General features: G+C 36.9%; 1 pseudogene; it reads right to left on the bottom strand.

Annotated features, from left to right (window-relative positions):
• Positions 1 to 13,832: 13,832 nt before the first annotated feature.
• On the bottom strand, positions 13,833 to 15,281 carry LOC143444279 (uncharacterized; annotated as a pseudogene).
• Positions 15,282 to 20,630: the final 5,349 nt, after the last annotated feature.

Raw genomic sequence — 20,630 nt, 5'->3', positions numbered from 1 at the left:
GTGCCAACTGGTAATTACAACTAAATAAACACAGAAAATTATTCAGCAACCGGGAAGTGCAATAAAAGTGACCTGTCTTTGAGATGAGCTGGTTTCCGATACGGCGGGAAGTCTACATGATCGAATATCTTCTTCCATTTGCTTTGACCGAACCTCTTCACTCCAGTGATGAGTTTTGCATCCGACGTTGGAGAAAACACCTGAACGAGAGCAAATTAACGACACCAAGAAGGTTGGTCACGTGTACACGTCCGTGTGCTTCGTCTCCTCAACTCACATGTTTTGTTCTTTTCTTTGCCGCGATGTAAAATATTGGATTCAATTTATCAGCAGGTCTGTATGAGAAATATTTGAATGACGTCACGATGACCAGTAGTAGATAAAAATTCACTACAAGCAAATTACTTATTGTTCCTGTCATTGTCTATGTTTTCAGCGTCATCTTTCAACTCGGCGATTTCGTTTTCCTTGTGAGGTGACTCAGCATCTTCATCTCTTGCTTTGTTTGATGATGTCACAATAGTTTGGTGATGTCTGTGATTAAAAAAAAAATTTCTTTACGAAAATATAACAGAAAATCAATCTGTACAAGCGAGTAGCACGCGGCGTGAATACTTTGTTATTTGTTTGTTGGAATCCTCAAGCACCGATGCGTGGCGATTGGTTGACTCTGCTTCTGACCGGACAGGACTGGGACTGCAAAAATGGGAGAGAATTTTTTCTGTGGCCAAATAGAATTCAAACCTAAAAGGCAGCACCCAGTGACTGGGGTTGCTCTGCATCCTCACGTCTCTTCCTCTTGCTGTGAAGGCGGCACACTGACCAGGGAAGTCGGACTCATTGAAGGTTGCTCCTCATCACTGATTGACTCGTTCCTCGTCGCTCGAGTAGCATCCATTTCTGATGCAACATTTTTGTGATTTCTATGTTATCTTGTTAATAACAACCAAAACATTTTGAACAAACGAAAAGATTTGGAAATTTGGATACCTTTCACTTCGATTCTTCTTTCTTAATCTTCAACAAACTGAAAGCAAAGATACTCATTAATATGCAGTGTGGCAATATATTATTCATTACTAATTACAACTGTTAAAAATTTATTATTAATAAAATGAACTAACTCTGCTTATAAAAGTTGGAGTGAGAGTTTCCAGGGCTTGTTCGACAAACTGAGCAGTCTGATTCATAAATCGATCGATCACTCGAAATTTGATTTTGCTTTCAATGGTGCTATTGGCGAATTGGGGAATATTATACTGTACTCTGACTGTTTTTTAGCTCTATCTGATCAACGACTAAAGCTAAATTAAAAATAGTTACAAAACTGTAAAAAATTCGGTCCAAGCCAAGTGTGTCCCTTAAGCTGGCTGGCAAACTGAACAGCAGTACATGTAAATGTCTTTCACTCTTCCAGCAAAAAGGGATGCGTTATATATTCAGTTCCCATTTGACAATACCCTACACGAAATTAGAAAAAATTGACCTAATATTGGCAAATACAAAAGAAATCAGCGAAACGAAGCGTGATGTTAATTGACCGTGGGATAGAGAAGAGTCAATGATCGAAAACGTTATAAATTATATCATGGTGAGTTTAGAACTGAAGAAACAAAGATCGGCGGCCTAGAAGGTTAATGATGCAAAGCCTTTTACAACTGACACAACTCGACTTGCTGTATTGTCAAGAAAACGTTCCTCAATGAGCTTGATTGAGGCGCGACCACCAGGATGCGCGATATTACGTAAGAGGTCAAATACAGTGCGATGCACAATATTACCTAAGAGTAAAATACGAGTTTCTCCGTTTTGAAAGTGCAACTGTTCCACGTAATGCGACGGTGGCCAATCAAGCCTTCCCCGGTGAATATAACTGCAAAATTCGGGTCTTCTTTGTGACTTCATTGTGGTCTGTCATGCGTGATGCCGCACAATGGAGTTGGCGACGTGTGACGACCTCAGCGCAGTTGGAAAGTAACAAGTCAAAACTCAATAGTTACTTTTACACCGTTTGCAGATGTCTGTCCAATTTTCCCACCAAACACGCGAGCGATCGTTTTCGCGCGTCTTGTGGTAAAAAAAGATGCCAGTTCCCATTTGACAATAAACTGCGGGAAAAAAATGACGACCATAGAACCAATGTCTAGAAATAGGTTACTAGGTTTGATAAAACCATAAATTTTACAAAAGAAATGAGAAAAATAGGTCGTAAAGTTAATTCACCGTGGGTTACAGACCTAACGATCAAAAACATTATCAATCATACCATGGTGAGTTTAGAACTAAAGAAACTAAGAAAGGAGCCCTAGAAAGCGAATGATGCAAAGCCTTATACAACTGAAACAATTGGAAAGCTATTTTTCACCCAATTTTACAAAAAGCATTTGGTAAAACGTCAGTCAACACAGTCACAGGCTAATATGCCACAAACGCATATTGGAACAATGTAAATTATCGGCCAATACAAATAATTGGCCATAATTCAAATTTTTCACACAGAGAAGGTGAGGAGAAAATATTAATATATGACTAAGGGAGTTTTAATGAAAGTCACTAGGACTGGTTTTATGGGTGTAATTTACTTACAGTTACGATCCCACAATTACGTTGCGACGCGGAAATCGAAGACGCAAGGGAATTGGAACGACTTTCCAGTAGCAATCATTGCGATTTTCATCTTTCTGTTGCTAACTTCAAATTTCGTTTCTTCTAGGTTCTAAAGTCTAAACAATTAATTAATTATTGTTTTTCTGCTACAAACCTCCTCTTCGAAAATAATCGCGTTCCCGTCGCGCCAAATTTGTTGGTTAATTACTGTAACCATTAAAATCGTCTTGCCAAATTTGGCAGCAGAAAGTAGAACCTTAGGAAGTAAAAATGAATAGTTTTATAAACATTTAATTTTCTCTGGAAAGAACTCAACAACGTTCGAAGCAGCCACGACAGTTATGATAACCAACTTCGTGCAATTTATATTGTGGCGTCATAAATGTTTTTGAAATTAAAAGCATTAACGTGACGTGGTCACAATGCTGGTTGCGAGCAACAAAACATATACTTTTGTATTAACACTATTATTTTTGTATTAACATTAGTTATCTTTTTCAAAATTACAATCGCTTTTACAGCACCGCAGACACTTTTTGGTCTTCACTATTGCCATAAGCATCTTGCCAGTGGCCCTACGCGCCAGTGCAATACAGAGCTACTTGCTGTCTGTATATTGTGTGTGGTGAGTTTATAACCTGACAGAACATGACAAAGATAAATGAGATTTCAAGACAAGAGCTTTCAATGCAGACAACTTTTATTCTGTATTTTCCGCTTAAATATACGCACTCGTGATCTTTTTCTTCTGTAAATGAACTCTTTATGTGTCCTATGAGGCTATGATCCTGAAAAATAAAAATAAGAGAAATACTAATAAATGCAGGAGACAAGTTTCAGCTTTAATCCTACTATAATGATCTGTTATAAACTTGTTAACTAAAAATGTACAATTTTTTTAAGTGTGAGAAATGAAATGACAAAGTGTAAGGAAGAATATCAGTACAGAAGCTACAAAAACAAGAATCCAATTACCATATTCTGTTCTTCACTACTTGACTGAGAATTCCTTCTTTCATGAGTCTATAAAAGAAGCTCCGGCAGGAGCCAGGTAGCTGCTGAATGATGCATTGACGAGCCTTCTTCTGTCACTTTCATTAAGAAGGAAAAAATGTCAAGTGCTTCACCGGTCGGATTTTTCAAAAAACTGTATTCACCCCGTCGATAGAAGAGCTTTAACAATTCATTTTCACCCGAGAACAAAAATTTCATGTTTCCAATTCGAACATCGCTCGTCTCTAACGTGCCGTCTGCCCCCTGCAAAGTAAATCGAAAGTGAGTGAAAAAATTGACTTCTTCATCTGTTCAAGGAATCATAGCAAACACGTTGCAGAAGTGGAAGCGGTGTTCTCAATTCGGAATTCCAAATAGATTCCTCAGAATAAATACCGCTTCCACGGAAACTGCTATCTACCAACCTAACAGGTATAACAAAAACGCATTTTTCCGAAAATCTTGATTGAGAAACGCTCAACAAGACGACTTTATTGGTTAAAGTAATTAAACAACAAATTTGGCGCGACAGGAACGCGATTATTTTGGAAGATGAGGTTTGTAGCAGAAAAACAATAATTAATTAATTGTTTAGACTTTAGAACCTAGAAGAAACGAAATTTAAATTTAGCAACAGAAAGATGAAAATCGCAATGATTGCTACTGGAAAGTCGTTCCAATTCCCTTGCGTCTTCGATTTCCGCGCCGCAACGTAATTGTGGGATCGTAACTGTAAGTAAATTACACCAAAAAAACCAGTCCTAGTGACTTTCATTAAAAATCCCTTAGTCATATATTAATATATTCTCCTCACCTTCTCTGTGTGAAAAATTTGAATTATGGCCAATTATTTGTATTGGCCGATAATTTACATTGTTCCAATATGCGTTTGTGGCATATTAGCCTGTGACTGTGTTGACTGGCGTTTTAACAAATGCTTTTTGTAAAATTGGGTGAAAAATAGCTTTCCAATTGTTTCAGTTGTATAAGGCTTTGCATCATTCGCTTTCTAGGGCTCCTTTCTTAGTTTCTTTAGTTCTAAACTCACCATGGTATGATTGATAATGTTTTTGATCGTTAGGTCTGTAACCCACGGTGAATTAACTTTACGACCTATTTTTCTCATTTCTTTTGTAAAATTTATGGTTTTATCAAACCTAGTAACCTATTTCTAGACATTGGTTCATTGGTCGTCATTTTTTTCCCGCAGTTTATTGTCAAATGGGAACTGGCATCTTTTTTTACCACAAGACGCGCGAAAACGATCGCTCGCGTGTTTGGTGGGAAAATTGGACAGACATCTGGAAACGGTGTAAAAGTAACTATTGAGTTTTGACCTGTTACTTTCCAACCGCGCTGAGGTCGTGAGGTCGTCACACGTCGCCAACTCCATTGTGCGGCATCACGCATGACAGACCACAATGAAGTCACAAAGAAGACCCGAATTTTGAAGTTATATTCACCGGGGAAGGCTTGATTGGCCACGGTCGCATTACGTGGAACAGTTGCACTTTCAAAACGGAGAAACTCGTATTTGACTCTTAGGTAATATTGTGCATCGCACTGTATTTGACTTCTTACGTAATATCGCGCATCCTGGTGGTCGCGCCTCAATCAAGCTCATTGAGGAACGTTTTCTTGACAATACAGCAAGTCGAGTTGTGTCAGTTGTAAAAGGCTTTGCATCATTAACCTTCTAGCCCGCCGATCTTTGTTTCTTCAGTTCTAAACTCACCATGATATAATTTATAACGTTTTCGATCATTGCCTCTTCTCTATCCCAAGGTCAATTAACATCACGCTTCGTTTCGCTGATTTCTTTTGTATTTGCCAATATTAGGTCAATTTTTTCTAATTTCGTGTAGGGTATTGTCAAATGGGAACTGAATATATAACGCATCCCTTTTTTCTGGAAGAGTGAAAGACATTTACATGTACTGCTGTTCAGTTTGCCAGCCAGCTTAAGGGACACACTTGGCTTGGACCGAATGTTTTACAGTTTTGTAACTATTTTTAATTTAGCTTTAGTCGTTGATCAGATAGAGCTAAAAAACAGTCAGAGTACAGTATAATATTCCCCAATTCGCCAATAGCACCATTGAAAGCAAAATCAAATTTCGAGTGATCGATCGATTTATGAATCAGACTGCTCAGTTTGTCGAACAAGCCCTGGAAACTCTCACTCCAACTTTTATAAGCAGAGTTAGTTCATTTTATTAATAATAAATTTTTAACAGTTGGAATTAGTAATGAATAATATATTGCCACACTGCATATTAATGAGTATCTTTGCTTTCAGTTTGTTGAAGATTAAGAAAGAAGAATCGAAGTGAAAGGTATCCAAATTTCCAAATCTTTTCGTTTGTTCAAAATGTTTTGGTTGTTATTAGCAAGATAACATAGAAATCACAAAAATGTTGCATCAGAAATGGATGCTACTCGAGCGACGAGGAACGAGTCAATCAGTGATGAGGAGCAACCTTCAATGAGTCCGACTTCCCTGGTCAGTGTGCCGCCTTCACAGCAAGAGGAAGAGACGTGAGGATGCAGAACAACCCCAGTCACTGGGTGCTGCCTTTTAGGTTTGAATTCTATTTGGCCACAGAAAAAATTCTCTCCCATTTTTGCAGTCCCAGTCCTGTCCGGTCAGAAGCAGAGTCAACCAATCGCCACGCATCGGTGCTTGAGGATTCCAACAAACAAATAACAAAGTATTCACGCCGCGTGCTACTCGCTTGTACAGATTGATTTTCTGTTATATTTTCGTAAAGAAATTTTTTTTTTAATCACAGACATCACCAAACTATTGTGACATCATCAAACAAAGCACGAGATGAAGATGCTGAGTCACCTCACAAGGAAAACGAAATCGCCGAGTTGGAAGATGACGCTGAAAACATAGACAATGACAGGAACAATAAGTAATTTGCTTGTAGTGAATTTTTATCTACTACTGGTCATCGTGACGTCATTCAAATATTTCTCATACAGACCTGCTGATAAATTGAATCCAATATTTTACATCGCGGCAAAGAAAAGAACAAAACATGTGAGTTGAGGAGACGAAGCACACGGACGTGTACACGTGACCAACCTTCTTGGTGTCGTTAATTTGCTCTCGTTCAGGTGTTTTCTCCAACGTCGGATGCAAAACTCATCACTGTAGTGAAGAGGTTCGGTCAAAGCAAATGGAAGAAGATATTCGATCATGTCGACTTCCCGCCGTATCGGAAACCAGCTCATCTCAAAGACAGGTCACTTTTATTGCACTTCCCGGTTGCTGAATAATTTTCTGTGTTTATTTAGTTGTAATTACCAGTTGGCACTTTAAAGGCGGTCCGGGATAAAATAGTTGAGCCTCGTGTTGTTCTGCAGCAGGTAAATTCTCTGAAAAATCTCTTAAAATCAATCGTGGTAATTTTGCATTTTTTGGTTTATAGATCGACATCTCTAATGTGGCAGGTGCTTTGAAGCTGCCGGTAAGTTAAAATTTAATTACGACTTTACAGTGAAACTATGATTTTATTGATATTATTTCCTGTCACCCCACATGCTTTATGTATCCAATGCGTGCATCAATCAAGAAATTTATAAATTATATATGTACTAGTCACACATATTTAAATTAAAAACAGAAATTTGCTTGAATTACCAAAATTTATTTTAATGATATAGGAAAGCCCCAGCACATCTGCATTACCCTCCAGAAAGAGGAAAAAGAAAAGCAATTCCAGAGATTTTAATGTCGTGGTAAATAGCATTCTAAGCATTTTAGTATATATCGGGAGATTGGAATACGGGAAGGTGTTTCCTGATATACTTGACCGATAATGTTTGTATCACTCCACAAACGTTACGTGACCAATGCATATATGACTGAACCATGCGGTTATAAAAAGTATGCATACTGTACACACATATTTAATAGCGCAAAAACACTGTACAGTTTTCTTGATATACCAAAGTTCTTTTAATAATATAGGAGAGCCCCGGCTCAGCTACAAAACCATCTAGAAAGAGGAAAGCTACTTTCGATCGTTATAGTTTCTCGGTAAGTAATATTTTAACAATTTTCGTTTATTGTATTATATTGCATATAAGTTTACATACGAATCAAATCACTTCAAAAACTAATCGTCACATGTTAGCGGTAGAGGCAATTCCGGCGACATACCTCGGGCAACTTTGTTTACCTTCTGCGTATGCTCATAACTGTTACAACATAATAATCAATGAAATCTTGAAACATTTTGATAAACGTGAGGACTGAGGATTATTTAGAGTTTTTGTTGGCTGATCTGACACTTCGTGTTCTATCTTCCAAAGATTTAATGCGCGAATTAATGAGTGCAGTAGGTCAAAAGAATCTTACTCAACCAGTTAATAAACGAATTCGTGCTACAATTTTTAAGTGGTCACCACCAGACGACGCAATTTCTTACCCACCACAGCCACAAATACAACAAATTTAAGTGTCTAAACCACCTCATTACCCACGATCTAACGCTAACAATGGAACAAAGAGTTCCGGACAAACAAGTACTAATTTCACAAATCATATATCACCAAACCAACGCGATTAATTTAACTAAACATGGCAACAACGATCACCACACACAAACATTGGCCAGTTTCACAAATCATACAGCAAGTGGTAATTTATGGCACAGTGATAACTTAACATATTCATCACCCACCTTTCAGAAACCAGACTATAAACGCGGAAATCACCCTTGCGCAAAATCATTCGCGGGCAACAAAAAACATTCGGCGATCGACGTTAGATTAACTCGGTTAACCCCGTCGAAAGCACCTACTTCCAAAAGAGACTGTCCCTTGTTAACTGTTTATGATCATGCCAATTGAATTCTTTTTTATGTAGATAGCGCTGCAGCAACTTCTCTTTCGTCGGCTAGTTTAGCTCACAAATCAAACCGCAAACCGCAAATGTTTGTTTATGCTTCAGTTAAGTCATTGTATAAAATTAAATTTATTATGACTTTTATTTGATGATCAATAGTTGTGAGAAATGAGAATAATGAGAACGATGGCTTGATTTATTGCTTTTGACTGAGCGAGATCTTACCCAGCTTTTGTTTCGTTAAAGCACTTGGACATTTCCATTCAATTTAATTTCTCTAATTCGTTTCAAAGACCCTGACTCTCTATGGGAAGCCTTTCCGCTTGACTAAAGAGCTCTCAATGTGCCAAAGTTTATTAGTTTATAATTATAATTAATTATAATAGGCCTACCATTTGTCCTTTTTTAGGATTCAATTCCAACTTTAACCACGATGAGCCATACAAGCAAAACATACACTTAGTAAAAGCAGTTCAAAATCAGCCGAATTGTTTACCGCTAACTTACAAAGGTGTCAATGTAATTCGTGTGAGTTTGAATATTTTGTACGTCACTTGCTGCCACCCTGCGGAATCGTTTCATAGGTTGAAGACCACTGTGTGGGACTGTTATCGCAAACAACGCCGTCCAGTGGACACACTAAACGCATAAAGAGTTCAATTAAAACACGCAAAATTCAGGCAATATTAACAGAACCAACTATATAGGGCACCTAATGCCTTAAAAATAAATGATATAAATAATCCGACAAACACCGGAAAACCGATTTTTAAAGCAATAAACTCAAAATTAGGTAAAATGCCGTAAATACATTAGTAGACATTGCTGATAACACTCCTAGTATTATCTAAATCTTATAACACTCTTATACTAGAATTATCCCAGTGCTTATAGATTTACTTACAGCGGCGATGTCTAAGAACTGAAAGCATGAAACTTGGGTGGCGAGCTCCCGCGATGAAAAATGGTACAAGGCGGACACAGCCAAGAAAACGGATGGAAACTGAAGACTTTTGATGTCCAATGTAAAGAGGTCGATCAACTAGAATGGAAATAAGAACCGTTAAGATTACTCGACACTTGACGCAGTTTCTGAAACCGCACGTTAAATATCCAGCAAGTGAAGATGTGAGGTAGCTGCACGCGGAAAGTCCCGATATTAGTTATATTGTTTGCTAATTGCTAATAACTGCATGAATGCAAAACACAAGCAAAGTGGGTCAATAAATCGGCGGCAACTCACAGTCGAAATATTCATATATTCGAGATTAGGAAGACGACATAATAGAAAAGATATAGCAAATTTTACGAACAGAACCGGACCAGGACGCTGGTGACATTTTAAGCACTAGATGCATCTGAGACGTTGTTTCATCAAAGTTTAGGACCGTTACCTTTCACACAAGAACTGACTGCAATTTATTCCCACCTGTGCTATGTGGACAAATGTGCTATGATTTCTTCCTCCGTGCAAGCTCCATCGGTGACGTAGGCAAAGTCTGTTAACTTCGGGGGATAGATTTCCTGTAGAGACACAAAAGTTTAGCAAAGACCAATATTTAGAAATCATTTCTCCTAAATACTGTTTACCTGCGTGAATATAGGTTCTTCAAATAAATTTTATTCAAAAAAATGACAAACTTACTTCTAATTTCGCGGCGATAAATAAGGCGGTGACACCGACAAGCTGTAACCTCGTTTTGTGAATGTTGGTTGTGTTGTAAAGATATCGATCAATGTAGTCGATCGATAAATAAAACGTCTCCCAGTGTAAAGTATACACCTTTGATACCTGCAAAGAGACACACTAGCGTTAGACAAGATACTTTCCATTATCTTGCTTTTCCCTAGAGTTTAGAAGTTGAGTTGCTACCTCCATTAACTAGTCTAGCAGGATGGTGCGCACTAGAGGTTGCAAATCTTCGTGTCTCGACAAGTAAGCGCTGTTTCGGTAATAAAGCGAATCTTCGTCGACCATCGAGCGCCATAATTTGTCAGAGTCGGCCCAGCTGAAACAAACAAGACGATTTGAATGTGGGCTCTCAGATTGAGAACAAAAATAACAACACATGTGGTTATAGTTAATGTGAAAGTTAAAATTGATGTTAATAATAGTCATATAACAAGATAAAGATATAAACAAGAGAAAATATAATAATGAAGTTGTTCAACTGGCCAAAACAACGGCGACCACAACAACCAAAACCATAGCATCTCATAACGAAATCCAATAAATGTCACAAAATGTACATGGCTCTAACGTTCCTTACCTTTTCAAGTTTCAAAACTTGTCCTGAAATGTTGTACGAATTCGCGATGTGTGCATAATCATGGTTGCTAACTTTTGCTCGCAATCTTGTCAAAGAACGATTTATCTTACAAACTTACAAAAACACTGCTTTCGATGACCACATTGACGCGGTACTCTTAGAAACCCCATTTAAAAAAACTGCCACTCCACTCTCCACAGCTAATTACCAACTCACAGTCTCTCGAATACCTATAAAACGTGGACACGTGGTGGAAACAAAAGACTTAGCTACCCGTGACTCGACACTCAAAATTCCGATGTGACTGCATTGGTATGAAGCCAGCCTGTTGAAGCAAGACTGCCTTTCATTTTTCTCTCATGAAACCGACTGATCTTAGTGATCTAGTTAACTGTTTCATGCAAGAGGGCTTAATAACCCTCTCTCTCTCTCTATCACGTTCTACAAAACGAGATGCTACATAACTTAGGCAAATAAAGGGACGTAGCGAACAAAGAAGACCCAACAGCCAAGTCGGCGAAATTAAACTAAAGCTGAAACATAGCTTACGGCTCCGGCCCGGCCCTCCTTTGTCACGAAACAAAAAGCGTGAAGCTTGCCACGTAGGTGTCTCAGGAGGCCATTCCAAGAAGTCAGCAACTTTTTGCAAAGTTCGCACTTGAAATCACCTTTCCCATTATTTTTTTATCGTGCACGACTTTGCAGTGGCGCGATATGTTCAAATTCATGACACCACAGTATCTAGAACAATTACTAACACCATTATGTCATTATTCTCGGACATGTTTGGCTTTTGTTTTCTTTTACACATAGAAATCAAAAACAGCATTGAAAAGCTGAAGGTATTTTAAATTATCTTCCATTCATACTTGAAAGCTGTTGGAAATAATAGTAGAACTTACGGACAGTTTTTCTTCTTATTTAATCCAGTTTCAGAAGATCCCGATTTTGTGATTTCCGACTGCACTTGTCCATAATGCTTATTCATGACCCGTCATTTTGTTCTGTTGCTGGGTCACTTTCATCATCTCTCTGCTGTTATAAAAATAAAATTTGCTGTTGTTCAATTTCATTTAAATTTAGATGGTTTAAGTGTCTATATACCTGTGGCATCGTAATGATGACAAAAAGTGCACAAACAAAGGTGCTGTTATCCACCCTGGAAATGTTTTACTTTTCCCGGGGCTGCCAGCATTGGCTCTTATGTGACAGCCTCCAGGTACAGCAATTGTTTGTTGCTGCCGTCACTGCTCGCGCCATACGTTTTATGAGTCGAACTGAACTCGATGTTATCGGCCAGTTAATTGCGCGAATTAGGTTGGTGAAATTACTCCATAAGTTTCAAGTTGCAAAGACTTAAAGAATTAAATCACTACGGGCATAGCAAAACCGGATTGCCAGATGAGTACCTTCCATAACGCAAAACGCCTTCCAAAACCATAAAGCAGTTACATGACAAAATCTGTCAACGTATTTCGTTTTTACGGATTTCGATAAACTAATTATCGGTCTATTCGAACTCGGCATTATTACGTAATAAGTGAACCTGGATCTCCGTTATATTCAGCAATTCATTTGATCAATGATTAACATCACAACATCATATCATGACTTGAAAGACTAAATCATTCCGGATTCACATTACAATTGGCAATTAACCCGGAGAGTTAAACTTTTCACGAAATCATAATTATTTTTAAAGGTAAAGACGTGAAAACCAATACAAAGTGTAATTGTTGCGGCGGCAATGAAAGGATTGCCATTTGGCTACCATATGTAATCTTTTGTTATTTAGGGTTTATATTTGCCATAATTTCAGTTACCATTTGCTACATAGAGTTAACAGATGGCTCCTGAGTGTAGCAATTTGCTAAATAGGATTAATTTTTGGCTACCCATGGTAACCTTTTCTATCTCCAATTACCAATTGCCACATAGAGTTAACAGAATTACAGAATAACATTTGAGTACTGTACTTCCAGATACCATTTGCTAGTCTTTTTGAATTGAGCGAGAATTCGCGCAAATGTAACTGCAAAGATTCGAACTAACTAGACAGGGTTGTAGAATGGGGTTTGTTATATAGTAGATTGTATCTGTAGTTTGTACAAAGAAAGTTTCATGTCAAAATTAATCACAAATACCAGAACGTCCTAACCTGCAAATGTTTCATCTTGTATGTGTCCAGGTTAATGGACTACAACGTTTTGAAATCACAAACTTGTGGTAGACGAAAGTGTTTTAGGTAAAGAACCGCAAGATGAAGCCAGACTAGTCTATTTTTTGAATGTCGACTCATCTGCGTCATTTTTTGTAATGGTTGAGCGAAGCATGACAGATAAGACACACAAGTTTAGCTCAAAGTCAGTGTATACAAATTCTTCCTCCCATTCCGTTTTAAAAGTTCTATTCTCCTCTTCATACTTTCTCTTTTTGCAATAATTCCCCAACAACATTTCTTGGATAAACTCCTTTTGCAATTATTTATATAACCGTAACCCACACTGAAAACTAGTTCAGCCCTGACATGCAGCTTAAATCTGACCGTTTTACTTAACTACAGTGTACAGGTTAGCACACTTCTTCACAATAATTTTTTCTTCGGAGTGTAGTTTGATTATTACTAACAATCAGTCGACTGTTACTGCTTGTGGTAGAACGCATTGTTTCATAATCTGATCAATTAACTCGTCTATACCGGAAAAATGGATGTCTAAATGAACAATGCAAATTCATTAAAGAGCCGCAGTTTGGCCACCTCTGCAGTAGGCATTGATAAGGTTTCTCTTCAGTGTGAGTTATGATATGAATTTTATCATACGAATTTTAGGGCACCTTACGTTGATAAACTTCCTGAAAAAACAAGCTGTTTGCCCAACACAACCATATGGTGCAATTTTATATTTCATAAATACAACAAAGTCATTGATATAACATGTAAAAGTGAACAAATAAAACACAAACAAAAGGATGCAGCATCTGGATGAATGGTTTGTAAATGTTTTTTGATGCTAAGTTTTGTCCAAAGACCACTTCAAAATATTTAGATCTCCTCAATAGGAGATTTAATATTTGTTTAATGCATCTGTCATCAAACAGTGTCAATGTCGTTTCACAGTGTGAACAGTTTCATGACTCCGCAAATTTTTCTTTTGGGAAAAGGAATTTTGACACACTTGGCAATAAAAAGACCAATCTCCATTGTGGATTTTGATATGAGCTTTTAAATGTTGGCTTTGGGTAAATGACTTGACACAAATTTAGCACTGATAAGGTTTATCACCAGTGTGGATTCTCATATGAACTTTTAAATTGTTGCTTGTGGTAAATGACTTGAGGCAAACTTGACAATGATAAGGTCGCTCACCAGTGTGGATTCTCATATGAGTTTTCAAATTTCCACTTGTGGTAAATGACTTGAGGCAAACTTGGCACTGATAAGGTTTATCACCAGTGTGGATTCTCAGATGCGTTTTTAAATGGTTGCTTGTGGTAAATGACTTGAGGCAAACTTGGCAATGATAAGGTTGCTCACCAGTGTGGATTCTCATATGAGCTTTTAAATTGTTGCTTGTGGTAAATGACTTGAGGCAAACTTGACAATGATAAGGTCGCTCACCAGTGTGCATTCTCATATGAGTTTTCAAATTTCCACTTTTGGTAAATGACTTCAAGCAAACTTGACAATGATAAGGTCGCTCACCAGTGTGGATTCTCAGATGAGTTTTTAAATGGTTGCTTGTGGTAAATGACTTGAGGCAAACTTGGCAATGATAAGGTCGCTCACCAGTGTGGATTCTCAGATGAGATTTTAAATTGTTGCTTTGGGTAAATGACTTGAGGCAAACTTGACAATGATAAGGTCGCTCACCAGTGTGGATTCTCATATGAGCTTTTAAATGGTTGCTTGTGGTAAATGACTTGAGGCAAACTTGGCAATGATAAGGTTGCTCACCAGTGTGGATTCTCAGATGAGATTTTAAATTGTTGCTTTGGGTAAATGACTTGAGGCAAACTTGACAATGATAAGGTCGCTCACCAGTGTGGATTCTCATATGAGCTTTTAAATGGTTGCTTGTGGTAAATGACTTGAGGCAAACTTGGCACTGATAAGGTTTCTCACCAGTGTGCATTCTCATATGACCTTGCAAACTTCCACTTGTGGTAAATGTCTTGAGGCACACCTGGCATTGATATGGTCGTTCACCTGTGTGCATTCTCATATGAGTTTTTAAATGTTGGCTTTGAGTAAATAACTTTTCACAAAACTTGCAGTGATAATTACGCTCTCCAGTATGAGTTCTTACATGATCTTTCAAACTGCTGTTTTGGGTAAATGACTTGTCGCATACATCGCATTGATAAGGTCGCTCACCTGTGTGAGTTCTTAAATGTTGTTTCAAGTTGCTTTTGCATGTGAATGATTTATCACAAAATTTGCAGGAAAATTTCTTTTCTTGTCCTTCTTTGTCGAAAAAGTCTTGTGAAATCCCATCACTGATTGATTTTAACAAAACGTCAACTGGCATACCAACTACTTGACGATCCATTGCGTTATTACTTGTTATTATACAAACTTATAACCTATTTTCTGAAAAGAACTTAAAATATTTGAAGGTTTTATCGATAGGAGTAAACTCATATAATGTGTAACTCTTTTAATAAAAATATTCAATATCAATAATTGTTTGCAAAATTAATTACAGAGTAAAAAAAGCAGTGACTGTCACATATAAAAACGAAAATCAAAAAGGTTCCCTGTAGTTTGCAAACTTCCAATTTGGATAAATGTCGATAAGTTCACTCACCAGTGTGAGTTCTCATATGAGTTTTCAACATTGCTACTAACGCAAAATGCCTTGTGGCACACCTAGCTTACCATTCGTGTTACTTAGGGCTACCATATATCCTCTTTTCTAAAGAAAAAGGATTTTTGCTCAAAGTAGGCCTAAATGCTACTGAAAACGTCAAAATGTCCTATTTTTTACATTTTTTGCTTTCCTGCTTATATTTTCAACACAATTATATTTTTATTTGACTTTTAGGGTTAAACGACAATTAACCACGGGAAATTTACCGCGAATAAACTAAACAAACGCGAGGACAACTGTCCGTCACAACTGACCGTGACGTAAATTTACCTAGAACCAACTGACCTTAATTCATATAATTTGATTAAACAACAATGCTAATATGCGTAAAAAATAAAAGCATAGCGTTTGATAGCCAGCTGACCACGACCAATTGTCACCAGTGATTTTGTTCACAGTCAATTTACGTGATCCCGACTTTTTGGCATGAGGCCTAAGTCAAGTGACATTTCGGCGACAGATTGAGGTCTAACCATTTTTGTTATCATTGTTTTGATTTAGACAACCATAAAAGCAAAATAAAGCTAAGCAATAACGCCAAAGAAATATATTGTGTTTTCTGATGAACTGTGGCAAAAGTATCCTTGTTTCAGAAAAGGACGTAATGATTTTGAACCTGAATGCATTACTTGTGCATATACGTATAGTTATCCAAAAACATGTTATAAATTCTTTAAACGTAAAACTCTATTTGCATTGTAATAGCTGGCGAAATTGGCCTTTTTTTAGGCAATGAAAATATGATAGGCCTATATAACATAATATAACATAAATATAATATATAACATAAACCCTAATCTCAAACAACTTCTGTAATGAAAAAAGTTACTTTCCAGAAGTCAAACTCTTCTAAATAATCGAGAAAATAATATAATTATATTATATAATAATATATATTATAATATATTGCTTAACCTTAGTCTATTCTAGACACTGTATATTAAGATGGAAAATGAATTGTGGTATCTACAGTATTATGAGTAAAGAAGTGACAACATTTAGCCAACATTTTACGGCTTAAAAATCGGTTTTCTTAAAAATGACATGTTAATATTTTACATTCGAAGAATGGATTATTTCACTTTAATTGCTTCAATTTCATTAATTCATGTGAAAAACATTATACAACAAACATATTATACAAAAGTTTAACAAAACTACCATTAACCTACATGCAGAAAAGTTAGCTAGAAAAGTTAGGCTGTAAAGTTAGGCACCTAGTCGCTTGCCTTCAATTCCTTCATTGGCCATCCAGTCTTCCATTCTATCAGAAAAATACGTACACTTCATTATTGCACGAAAACCATCACTGTCCTACCAGTTTTGCAAAAAAAATAAATAAGCAAATAATTGAACATCGTTAAATACAAGAAAGCCAACAAAACTATTTCTGGAATTGTGCCATCAAATTGTAGTAAGTAGCCTAGCTTAGCCTTTTAATAAAGCCGGATCTCATCGCTTCTCTAAGCTGACTTCGCACGCGATGCATTTCCATCTGGTTTATGAAATAACGATAACCTAGCACCGACGAAACATTCCGTTATTTATATTTATGTCTATTTTATGTTAACACCGGCACAAAACCAAGAGAAAGGAAATGCCCAGTTAGGATAAGTCTTGGACAAGTGGATTACATTCTAGCAGTGTAGTAACTAGTGACTGCATTAAAGCACATTGATAAATAATAATTAAATAAAATCCCATAAATGTTAGTGGTGTGCACATTGAAAGTGCACAAAAAAGACACTTTTCTCAGTTGTTACACGGCAAGTTTACTTTTAAAAACAAAAATCAAAGAATCATTATACAAATCAAATCAAGGAAGGCACAAGGAAGGCTATGGTGAGATGTGGCTTGGCTTTTCAAAGTACATCCCTACAAACAGCAAACAGGTTGCAGAAGCGGTGTTCCTTATGTCCAGTTGTCCACACGCAAAGGATAAGAAAGTTAATTGCAAAATGTTGCTCAAGATGTTGCAAACCCGTTTGCCCAAAACACAGCAAAAGTTAGGCTGCAAAACCTGAATGAGCACCTAGCTGCTTTCTTCAATTCATTCATTGGCCATCCATTCTATCAGAGAATTACGTACACTTCATTATTGCACTGTCACACTGTCCTACCAGTTTTGAAAACAAAACAAATAAACAAAGAATTGAACATCGTTAAATACAAGAAAGCCAGCAAAACTATTTCTGGAAAATGTGCCATCAAATTGAAGTTAGTAGCCTAGCTTAGCCTTTTAACAAAGCCGGATCTCATCGCTTCTCTAAGCTGACTTCGCACGCGTTGCATTTCCATCTGGTTTATGAAATAACGACAACCTAGCACCATCGAAACATTCCCGTTATTTATATTTATGTCTATTTTATGTTAACACCGGCACAAAACTAAGACAAAGGAAATACCCAGTGAGGATAAGTCTTGGACAAGTGGACTACATTCTAGCAGTGTAGTAACTAGTGACTGCACTAAAGCACATTGATAAATAATAATTAAATAAAATCCCATAAATTTTAGTCGTGTGCACATTGAAAGTGCACAAAAAAGACACTTTTCTCATTTGTTACACGGCAAGTTTACTTTTAAAAACAAAAATCAAAGAATCATTATACAAATCAAATCAAATAAGAAATCAAAGATTGAATTATATTTTGCCTACACAAGAACTCCCTTTTAATGCATGAAATGACCTGTAATTTCATCCCATAGAAAGGCATAGATTGAATTGAATTCTTTTACCTTGTAAAAAGTATATGTGTAAGATATCAGATACCGGATGTTATTTTGTTTGATGACGATAACAAACAACTGGTACCATACATCAATGCATTTAATGTGGTTAGTGTAATAAATTCAAACAAATATGAATGTTGACGGACTCTTATTTTCATTTGGTATTTTCTAAAATACAGCTAGATGGTCTCTTTTTTATTTTTAAATACAAATAAATTTGCTAAGACTTTGCACATATACATTCTATGAGTATATTATATAGTAGATTGTATCTGTAGTATGTACAAAAAAAGTTTTATGTCAAATTTAATCACAATTACCAGAACGTCCTAACCTGCAAATGTTTCTCTTTATATGTGTCCAGGTTAATTGACTCCAACGTTTTGAAATCACAAACTTGTGGTAGACCGATGCAAATCTTGCGTTTCTTCTCATTCTGCAATACGTGCTTCCATTTATGAGGTGACGTCTTCGAAGAAGAATTCAAAAGCTCCCGGAAAAATTTATTTAATCTACGAACTATATGACTATAGGCCTACTACCTAAATTCTAAAGCCTTATCATGTCAACTTTAACTTAACACACACCTATCATCTTCTGGCAGTATCTTGCTGACCCTCGTTACCTAAAATTGTATTAAGTCATGAGATAGAGGTGGACGAAGATGAAAAAGGAATTACCTGTTTCTAATCAGATTATCTAGGATTCTAGGTTATGCCAAAAAGTTTCTTACTCGGTGACCAGGTACAACAAAGGCCAATTGAAAGACTGGCGCCAGTACCTGAAAGCTCGTAACGTTTGAGTCGGACTTCCTGAAAATGCGAAACAGCGTAATCGCAGCACGTTCGCGAAAGAAGTTTGCCATCGAGTTCTAGTCAAGGTTGTTTGCAGAGTACAAAGCCAGAATCGAAAAGCACGGGGATGATATTGCAACTATGACAAAACTGCGAAAAAATGCATGTCGCAAAGAAGCTGTTTTAGCCTGCCTGTAAAATAATCACAGGCAATGTCGGCAGTTTTCATTCGTTTGCCGTGGTAAATCGCAACCACTGTTATGGAACAACAACAAAGTACGTCTTGTACAAAATTACGAATAAAAAACGCTTTGCAAACAGACCGTTTAGAAACATATTGGATGAATAATTATGTTAACTTCTCTTTAATATTCTAAAATCTAAAAGAACGTATATCCTTAAGATGCGTTAAAATGTTTATGTATTAGTGAAAAAAAGCAATGAAGTGTATTCCTTTATATGCATAGGCTTTGTGGTGCGGTATGGTTTGAGATATGGCAACGAGCTATGTGTATTTTATAGCGATTAAATGTCATTGTTTATCGAGATAGTATGTGTAAATAGGATTAAATCATGTAAGTATTTTGTATTTCATGTATAGCATGTAAATCAATCCCGAAGCGTGGATTTCCCACCTTGAACATAAATTTTCCCTTTATCAAATCACTTCAAAAACTAATCGTCACATGTTAGCGGTAGAGGCAATTCCGGCGACATACCTCGGGCAACTTTGTTTACCTTCTGCGTATGCTCATAACTGTTACAACATAATAACAATGAAATCTTGAAACATTTTGATAAACGTGAGGACTGAGGATTATTTAGAGTTTTTGTTGGCTGATCTGACACTTCGTGTTCTATCTTCCAAAGATTTAATGCGCGAATTAATGAGTGCAGTAGGTCAAAAGAATCTTACTCAACCAGTTAATAAACGAATTCGTGCTACATTTTTTAAGTGGTCACCACCAGACGTCGCAATTTCTTACCCACTACAGCCACAAATACAACAAATTTAAGTGTCTTAACCACCTCATTACCCACGATCTAACGCTAACAATGGAACAAAGAGTTCCGGACAAACAAGTACTAATTTCACAAAAGTATAATTCACCAAACCAACGCGATTAATTTAACTAAACATGGCAACAACGATCACCACACACAAACATTGGCCAGTTTCACAAATCATACAGCAAGTGGTAATTTATGGCACAGTGATAACTTAACATATTCATCACCCACCTTTCAGAAACCAGACTATCAACGCGGAAATCACCCTTGCGCAAAATCATTCGCGGGCAAAACAAAAACAAAAAACAAAAAAAATTCAACAAAAAACATTCGGCGATCGACGTTAGATTAACTCCGTTAACCCCGTCGAAAGCACCTACTTCCAAAAGAGACTGTCCCTTGTTAACTGTTTATGATCATGCCAATTGAATTCTTTTTTATGTAGATAGCGCTGCAGCAACTTCTCTTTCGTCGGCTAGTTTAGCTCACA

The sequence above is a fragment of the Clavelina lepadiformis genome, chromosome 1, assembly GCF_947623445.1.
Source record: "Clavelina lepadiformis chromosome 1, kaClaLepa1.1, whole genome shotgun sequence".
NCBI lineage: Eukaryota > Metazoa > Chordata > Ascidiacea > Aplousobranchia > Clavelinidae > Clavelina > Clavelina lepadiformis.
Note: the sequence above shows the minus strand (reverse complement) of the source record. Positions and strands in the feature narration are given on the sequence as shown.